This window comes from Galeopterus variegatus, unplaced genomic scaffold, assembly GCF_000696425.1.
Source record: "Galeopterus variegatus unplaced genomic scaffold, G_variegatus-3.0.2 Scaffold4131, whole genome shotgun sequence".
Lineage (NCBI taxonomy): Eukaryota > Metazoa > Chordata > Mammalia > Dermoptera > Cynocephalidae > Galeopterus > Galeopterus variegatus.
Genome location: NW_007730242.1, coordinates 115,925 through 125,222, shown reverse-complemented (window position 1 = coordinate 125,222; position 9,298 = coordinate 115,925). Strand labels below are relative to the sequence as shown.

Sequence of the window (9,298 nt, the reverse complement as noted above, 5' to 3'; positions counted from 1 at the left end):
CCAAGCGGCCGGCCTATTTCCACCGGGGGCTTTGTCAAATTGGCACCTACAGTCCTTTTTCCAATGTAATCCTTTTTTATATCAGGGGCAAGGTGTGGTAGGGGGTTTTTTGCCTTTGGCCTTGGAACATTGGCTTTTAAAATGACCTTGTCTTCCACAACCAAAACATTGTCCCTTGAAGGGTGGGGAAGTATTGTTTCCTGATGGGATCAGGGTGGTAAACACCTTGAAGGCTTCGGGTAAGTTTTGTGTCTGAGCCTGCAAGGCTGAGGATAAAGTCCTGGCCTTGTCAACAGCCTTTTTTAGTTCTTTTACAACGTTGACCGGATAGGCCTGAGGGGCCGCTTCCCCCCAAGGGCTGTGGACGGCTGGGGGTTCCCAGCGAACCATAACAGGAAAAGCCTGCAGCTCTGCTGGGGGAATTTCTAAAGGTGGGCTAGCCTCCTCCACTTCTTCAGGTGCCACTTTCTCTCCAGCTAAACTTTGGCGGGGTGAGTATGCCAGGAGAGGAGGGTACAGGGAAGGGGCATAGGTATCACTCAATGGCTCAGGGCCTTGCATTGGCAGCTTTGTTTCCTTTTTTCTCTCCTCATCGAACTGCGCCCAATCCCTTTCTGCCCCTTCCTGATGCTCAGGATGGAAGCAAAGCTTTAGGGAAGAGATGGTTAGGTAGAACCCTAAGGGGGGGGTCTAGCCCGTGACTAATCTCGTTCTTTCTGGCCAGGGTCTGAACCCGGTCCCAAGTCTAATACGCGAACAAGTTGGACGAAGGTGCCCATGAGGCCACCTTCACCACATGATGCCAGGCATTGGTGACCATGGAGTCAGATATTTCTAGCCCTCTGCTTTTTAACATGTACTTTAGAGCTTTGCAGGCTGTCCCGTCACTCTTTCCACACGCGCCTCCCATGTTGCCCCACAAGGAAGGGACAAAGGGAAGCAACAGGGCAGAGAAGTGCAGGAACTTCCCCCTGTTGATACTCACCCTGACACGCAGGCGGATTACTTCACGGCGACTACCGCGGTTGCAGGGGCCACTCTGTTGGTTGATCACCCTTCAACGACCTTCTTTCAGGACTGAGCAGCCAGGGGCCTCACTCGCTCGCCTTTCACCCACGAGTTTTAAAAAATGCCTCACACGGGGCACCACTCTGTTGGGTCCGCTGCAGGCCGACCCGAACAGCCCTAGCCTCGTTCCTTTTGGTGGGCGAGCAAATGGCCCGGATTCCTCTTTCCCTCCGGTCCCCTTTGGAAGGAGATGGGGGAAGAGAGCCGTGAAGAGAGGTGAGCACACCGCCGGCCCCAACCAGCCCAGTTAAAGGACACTCAGACGCGGCGGGGGTTCTGTCGAGCAGTTCCGTTTATTATCACACAAGCACTTGCTTTTATAGGCAGATGGGGAGGGGAGGTTTTAACATAATCCTATCAGCTTAAAGGTCAATAGCATGCATCCTGTCTCAATGCCTAGCTATTGCAATCACGCAGTGTTCACGAGTGCGGAAGCACATATTTGGCCAATAAGGGCTAAGGCAAGGTTCCCGCAGACACTCCCACCCTACTTCCTCCTGGCGCCGTCTTAGGCTGCCACATTAATTGAACTTGTGGGCCCATAATGGTGCCACTTGTAATGTCACTTAAGGTGGCGTTAGTTTTTAAGGCCCGACAGTAGCACAATTGCTTCTTCTATTACTCTGGAGTAGGCTTTGAGGAGAGAAACTTCCTCCTGTAGATATGTTTTATATTGACTGTTGAGTAGGGTGTTTTAGTATTGGTTGTGGGTAGACACAGTAGTGTAGTCTGTGTGTGGTTATTCTGACTGTATGCAGTGTTGGAGTTGTGCGTGAGTGCCTCCATGTCCTAGTCACTGGGGCATTCAGTGATTCCTTGCTGAGTTTAGTGGCACTGTGTTGGTTCATTGAGTTCTTGGGAGAAGTGCCTAGGTGCCCTGTTACTCTTTGGCTGGGATAGGTGACCCCGGATGGGTTTGTTCGCACCCTGGCTAGTGTCCCATGTCTCTGGTGGGTGCGCTGAGGCATACTGGAGCTCCTCTGTTTGAATGGTGATCCTGTGTAGAGTTTCTCTTTCCTCTTTCCTATAGGTAGAGGCTCCTTGCTTGCTTCGCCTGGTTGGGGGAGGGTTGACAGTGACTGGGAATTTTCTTCCTTACTCTATTTGGGTATTCTGGGTTTCTGCACTGTTGGGGGATTCCACATGTGTCTCTGCCTGGATCAAGGCAGTTGCATGGGCTGCACATGTACCTCCTAACCCCAGGTGTACTACTGCATGTGGCAGCATAACTCCCTCTATGGGTTGGGCTACTGGGTTGTGGGTCTGCACTTGCTCATCTCTTTCCCCAGGCTCTGCTGGTGATTCTCCTGTCAATGCAGTTGAGGTTGGTGGGTCCCTGCATGGTTTTGGTAGCTGCTGTGGTGGCGAGCCACCCTTGTGGTAGCAGTGGCTGTGACGGACCACCCACATGGCAGTGGTGTCTGCAGCAGCAGCACCAGCAGGTTCTGTCCTTGGCTCCTGAAGTCCCTGCACACTCCTGCTGTTATTTGGGTGGTGGCTCTGTAATCATTTTTTGGTTTCTTTAATTTTCTTCGTTACATAGAAAATATAGTTGTGAAGAGTGATCATTGCAAATGAATAATGACAATAACCTTTTGGCTTACCTGATTCTTTCCTAAAAGTTTGTGCCAAAGCTGCTATCCTTGGGGCACAGTATATTGTTCTTCCTTCTCTCCCACATGCACAAAAGGAAGGGCATAGCAATGAGATGGAGGTCTGTCATGGAAGTTAGGAGATACAGAGTTGGGTTACCCCTTCTTGACTATGGAATAACTTTGGGCCAATTCTCCAATCACTCTCATGTTACTTTTCCCCATGCACAACTTAAACTGGTAGAAACCACAGTGTGTGGCAGTGAGAGCCTTGAGACATGTATGTATTGTGGTTTAATATATATTTTCAAGAATTTTGTACAATGTTGTAAAAGGGAGCAAAAGCACATGTCCTCAGGGCTCTAAGGAAATCTTTTAACATGGTAAAACCAAAATCCTATCATTTATTAACCTTCTAGTATGTGCTAGGTTCTATATATTTATTATCTCATTTATTCTTCAGAGCAGCTTGATGAATAAATGGTATTATTCCCATTTTTCAGACAAAGAATCTGAACCTCCAAGAATTTTAGTGGCGTGTTCAAGTTCACATGGTTAGTGAGAAGCAGAGAAGGGAGTGAAAGACCTGTCTTAAGCCTGGCTTCTGTGGTTATCATTAATGCTGCTTACTTCCAGGGCAGAACATTGCATTGCTCATGCAAGATTCTCCAGAGGACTTCTTTTCCCTCTGAAATGGTGACTGGCTGCTCCATCAGCCTGTGTCCTTGAGTGACCGTGTTGTGCAGAATGCCCTGTCAGCCTGAGGTAGATCTGTTGTGTAGAGCATGAAATAAACCTTCGAAGTTTTCAGTTATTAAGATTTGGGGTTGTTACAGCAGCATAACCTGGCAGATCCAAATCTTAATGATCTGTATAGAGACTGAATGCCTGGTGTCTAGTAGCACTCAAATATTTTTTTGAAATAGGAGGAAAAATCCAGAATCCAAGGAAGAAAAGTATTGAATTTCAAATTTTCTTCTCTTTGTTAACAAATGTGGTACAAGCAAACAAACATACACACACACAAATAGTAAAGTTGTCCTTTAACTAAACAAGTAATCATAAGGCTCAATTTCTTTGTTTTCTCTCCTCTTCAAAGATCTTTTCAGTCCCATTTCTCTTGGTAGTCTGTTTATGTGGCCTGGGGAAGAATCTGACTAGGACGTGGTTTGTGCCTATGCAAATAGATTGAATTTATTTCTGGCTGATCCCTATCTGTCATCCAATTATCATCAATAAATATTTAAATATCAGACCAGCAGCTCCAGAATGGAGCCCTGGGTATTAGGCTTTTGTGAGTTCCAGCTGATGGTTATTAATTCAATGACTGTAGTTGTAAATTGGCAAGAACACACAATGGAAGTGATTACAAGTGCTCTTGTCAGTGTGGGCTCACTCCACTGAAAGATGTTTTAGATTTGCTTTAGCCTCATTCCAAGAACATATGAGATGCAATTTGCTTCAAACTAAATACTCTAGTTTTTTGCCCAAACATTAAACAAGAATAAGGCAGGTTGGAAGAGCCATTTCTGGAATGTATTGTTCTGAACAACTTGGAGGTTGGCAGGGTCACTTTTTGAGCTAATGTGAATTGGCAGGCAAAATGCTTTCCACTGAGATGAATTATGTGCTCAGGGTTACCTGGTTTTTTATCTGAGTTAGACAGAGAAGTCAGAGTAGATAAAAATGAAATGACCCATTATCAAATAATCAATGAAAAAGCTACACTCCTGCAATGTTTCTGGATCAATATACAAGTTACCTTTCAGACAGATGAATTATCCTTGTGTAGTTCAGAGAACAAAGCCTGCTTTCAACAAGACTCCTCTACTGCCCTGTGTGCAAAAGCAGGGGAAGAAGGCATTAACTCACCAGGGCTGAAGGGGAGGGTGCTCTCTGGGGGGAAGCCTTTCCAAAATGGGGTTCAGTGACACTATTATTGAGAACTTGGTTTGGTAAACACTGATCTAGAGGCAAGAAGCTGTTGAAGGTTAAGGGGACGGAGTGCATGAGCTTCTGAGGAAAGGGCCTGTTCATACCCTAAGGGCAGAAGCATAAATCAGAAAAGACCTGAAAGGCAACTTTCACAGTGTCTATCAGAATTTAAATTGCTGTATTCTCTAACCTAGCAACCCAGTTCTAAGAATTTATCCTGCAAATGTAGTTCTACATGTATATAAGATGTTTATATAAGGATGTTTCTTGTTTGTGATGGTAAAAACAAAAAGGGAATGATTGAGTTGTGGTAGATCAATACTGTTTAGTATTATCAATCACTAAAAGAATGGGTAGATATATATGTGTTCACATACAACGTTAGGAAGTTATTCAATCTCTCGCTACTTATACCATTTGTAAAACAGGGATAATAACAACATTTAATAAATATTAGTTGAGTGGCAGACTAAGTGAATGTGTGTGTATATGATTTTTTTATTTTTGGAAAGACTAAATTTTTTATTGAAACATAATTGATTGTACATATCTATGGGGTACAGTGTTGAATATCAATACCTGTGTGCAATATGTGATGCTCAAATCAGGATAATTAGTATATTCAACACTGCACAATCATATTTTGTGGCCCTTTACCAATTTCTTGCTAACCCCCTCTCACTCCCCTTTTCCCGTCTCTGGTGGCCTCAATTCCGTTCTCTCCAGAAAGACTAAATTTTTTATTGAAACATAATTGATTGTACATATCTATGGGGTACAGTGTTGAATATCAATACCTGTGTGCAATATGTGATGCTCAAATCAGGATAATTAGTATATTCAACAATGCACAATCATATTTTGTGGCCCTTTACCAATTTCTTGCTAACCCCCTCTCACTCCCCTTTTCCCATCTCTGGTGGCCTCAATTCCGTTCTCTCCAGAAAGACTAAATTTTGGAAAAATAACTGAGAAACCCACTAGATAAAGCTAAGCTGAGAGTCCTAAGACTGTCATCTGGGAGTGAAGGGTGGGAGCTGGGGAGATGAAGGAGGAGGGAAAGTAGCCTTTATTGGACGTGCACACTAAACCAGGGTTATTTGCTCTATACTTAACATAGTCATCTCATTTAATTCTCACAATCATCTGAAGTAGGTATTATCATCCCCATTTTACAGATGAGAATAATAAAGTTCAGACAAACTTATCCAAGATCACATAGTTGTGAGTAGCAGAACTAAGCTTCCAATCTAGATCTGTTAAAGCCCATGCTTCCCACCACCTCCTTCCATGCCGAGACCATGTTTTATTCATCCATTAATAGTCAATATCTCACACAGGGCCCACTGCATAATGCTTATTAAATTTAATTAAATATTTGTTGAAAAAAATTGAGAATACTGATATAGATCACCCCTTGCTTTATATTCTTTGACACGTGTGGATAATTTTTACTATATTTTCTTTAATGTATTTATCTTATCCCCCTGTATCAGTCAGCATAGGCTAAGCTATGCTGCAGTGACAAACAACTTCAAAAACCTTAGTGAATTGCTTTGTTGCATGTACTTCATGGACTGACTGCCACTCTGCTCCATGTTTCCTTCATTTTGGGACTCAGTTTGATGAAGGAGCTCCTTCCTGGGACATTGTGGGTCTTTTGGGAATGGAGAAACCATGCAATGGCTCTTAAAGCTTCTGCACAGAAGTAGCACATGTCACTCCCACGCCCATTTCACTGGCCACAGTGAGTCAGATGGCCGACATGAACCTAATGGAATGGGAAGAATATAGTCTTCCCATAGGGAGGGCCTCAGTACAGAGAGCCTAATAAGAAGCTGATAAGAAGGGCAGCAATTATTTTGAACAGTAATGCAATATACCTTACCACCTTACTGCAAAATAAATTATAAGCTCCTTAAAATAGACACCATGTCTCCTACTTCTGTTTAGCTTAATATCTGCAATGAAACCTTTATTTTTCTAATTTGAGTGCTTTCTTCACTAGATAGTAAGCTTAATTTTCCTTTTATGGGAGTCATTCATTCAAAATCAGTTCTCAAAGTCTATTGGGGGAACCTCAATAGTTCCTGAGACACTCTCAGTGGGTCTGTGGGGTGAAAACTATCTTAATAATACTTCTAAGATGTTATTTGCCTTTTTCACATTCATTCTCTCATGAGTGCATAGTAAGGTTTTCGAGATGCTACATGACATGTGATATGGGAACAGGTTAAATACGGAAGCAGATATGAGAGTCCAGTTATCCTCTATGAAGCCAGACATTAAAGAGATTTTCAAAAAATGTAAACGGTACCACTCTTCTCACTAACGTTTTTGTTTTGGAAAATATAGTTGTATTTTTAAACATGTTAATATGTAATAGGTTTATTTTTTGTAAGATTAACAACCGCATATTTAAAATTGTTTTCAGTTTTAATTCCTAATTTGGCAAATATTGATACTTATAATACATTTTAAATGAAAGCTTTTTGGGATCCTTAATAATCTTTCAAATTGTAAAGGGTTTCTGAGAATGAAATATTTGAGAACTTCTTTTCTAAAATGATTGTGGCAGGCCCCTCCCGTCTCAATGTGAATGTTAGTTGGAAAGACCATTAAACACAGTTAAATTTTCCTTAACTCTACTGAAGATAGCATTGAGCCCAGTGGGTTCTTATAAATACTGTTATTTTTCACAATCATCACCAGAAGTCCCATATCTAGTACTTCCTTAAGGGGAGAAATGATTAGTTTGTTAAAGAAGATCGGTTGCATGAATTATTTCCAGGCTTGCAGAAATTACTTGATGTGGCATCAGTAATGAATGAGAAAAACGGTGGAACCTAACCCTGAAAAGAAAAATGCTGCTTTCTAATAAGAGGCACTAGTAATTTAATGTTGTCTTGGAACTTTATCATCATGTCTCACTAGCTTTCACACAGAAGAATTGAAAACAAGCCGCATGTTTACACTGATTAATAATAATGGAGAATACTTTGTATGGAACCTTTATTTAGGCTCTGTACTGCTTTTCACATATGAACATATTAAGCCTACCTCCACATTTGTGACCAAGCTCAGCTAGTTTTTTTTTTAATTATCACATTGCTTTTGTCTTTGCATTATGCCAATATTCCCTTCCCCGAAGAGGTATCACCCAATAAAAGGATCTGAATTTATAGGCAGAGTCTGTTTTCTCTGTTGCAGAATTCTTATCAAATAACTGCACAGGACAGTTCTGAAAGAGCATCTGGATATATATGTTTGTGGTGTGTGTTTGTGTGTGTGTGTGTGTGTGTGTGTGTGCATGTGTGTTTTGGTTTTGGAATTTAATGCCATGAAGAACTTAGTTTCTTATGAGAAGCTGACAGTGCTGTTTACCAAGCAGTGAGAGGTATATAATGTACAACATTTTGTTTTCTGTCTTGGCTTCCAGGAAGCTCGGTACTCACATGATATTTAATTTTGGCAATTTTTATTCTTGTTTATTGCAAATTACTTTTATTCTGGACACAGGCACCAGATGTAATATTAATAAATGAATATAAGCAACAAAAAAACACCAGTGAAATGCAGGACAGCCTTAAACATAGGCAGTGGTGGTAACTACTGTATTCTGAAGGGTTTAGAAATTCCTTCTCGAGTACACCACGTATCTGCTACTGTTACCTGAAATACCCTCCATCAGTGCTGCTCCTGTCAGGTAAGATGTTTTGTCTTCGGAAAGCTGCTATGTTACAAAGAAAACATGTTACTGGGAAGAGGCATACCTCAAACCACTGGTCCCCAAAAGGCCACAGCAGGGTGTGTTTATCTGCTGGGTCAGACTGAGAGCCTAGTCCTGAGGCAATGGGGCAGGAGCTTGGAGTTACTGCAAAGGACTGGGTGGGTCATGTGGAGCTATCTGGTATTCCAAGGAAACATGAGGAACTGGGACTGGGGCTTGTGGGCTGGGGGAAGGTTGGATTACCAGTGTAGAAAGGGAATGAGTACCAACATTCTTCATTTCATGGTTGTGCTGATTATGAGACCACAAAAGGTGTGGACAGAGGGTGAGAATCTACAAGAAGTCTTGCTTGTTTAAGAGTTTAGTTGGCCTTGTGCTGGTTCCACAGACAGGTCTACTAGAGCAATGGCTGACAGTTGTAGAGAGCTTTGTAGTTACTAAAATTTGTATTTGTTCTCTTGTCTAATTGCATTAACCAACAGAATATTGCTAGACAGCTTTCCTTCTTCCTGATTTTAACAGAAATATTTCTATGGTAATTCACCATTAAGTGTTATGCTGGCTCTTTTGACATCTACATATGAGGGGTCTTCAAAAAGTTCATGGAAGGATTTGTATACCTTTTAATTCAATTTTCCGCATCTGTTTGAAATACCCTTGTATTTGTCTATTTATTCTCCCCTCTCTACATATATTTATTACATTACAGATTGTATTAGTCTGTTTTTGTGTTGCTATAACAGAAATACCCCAGACTGGGTCATTTATAAGGAAAAGAGGTTTATTTGGCTTATGATTCTCAGACAGCTGCATCTGGCAGGGGCCTCAGGCTGCTTCTACTCATGGTGGAAAGTGGCAGCAGCTGGTGGGTACAAGATCACATGGTGAGAGAAAGCGAGAGAGAGATAGGACAGAGAGAGATAGATAGAGAGAGAGAGAGAGAGAGAGAGAGAGAGAGAGAGAGAGAGAGAGA

The 9,298-nt window shown here is 42.1% G+C and overlaps 1 pseudogene; it reads left to right on the top strand.

Moving 5' to 3' along the window:
• Window positions 1-8,447: 8,447 nt before the first annotated feature.
• The window catches only part of LOC103602412, a 2,669-nt pseudogene continuing 1,818 nt past the window's right edge, over window positions 8,448-9,298 (top strand).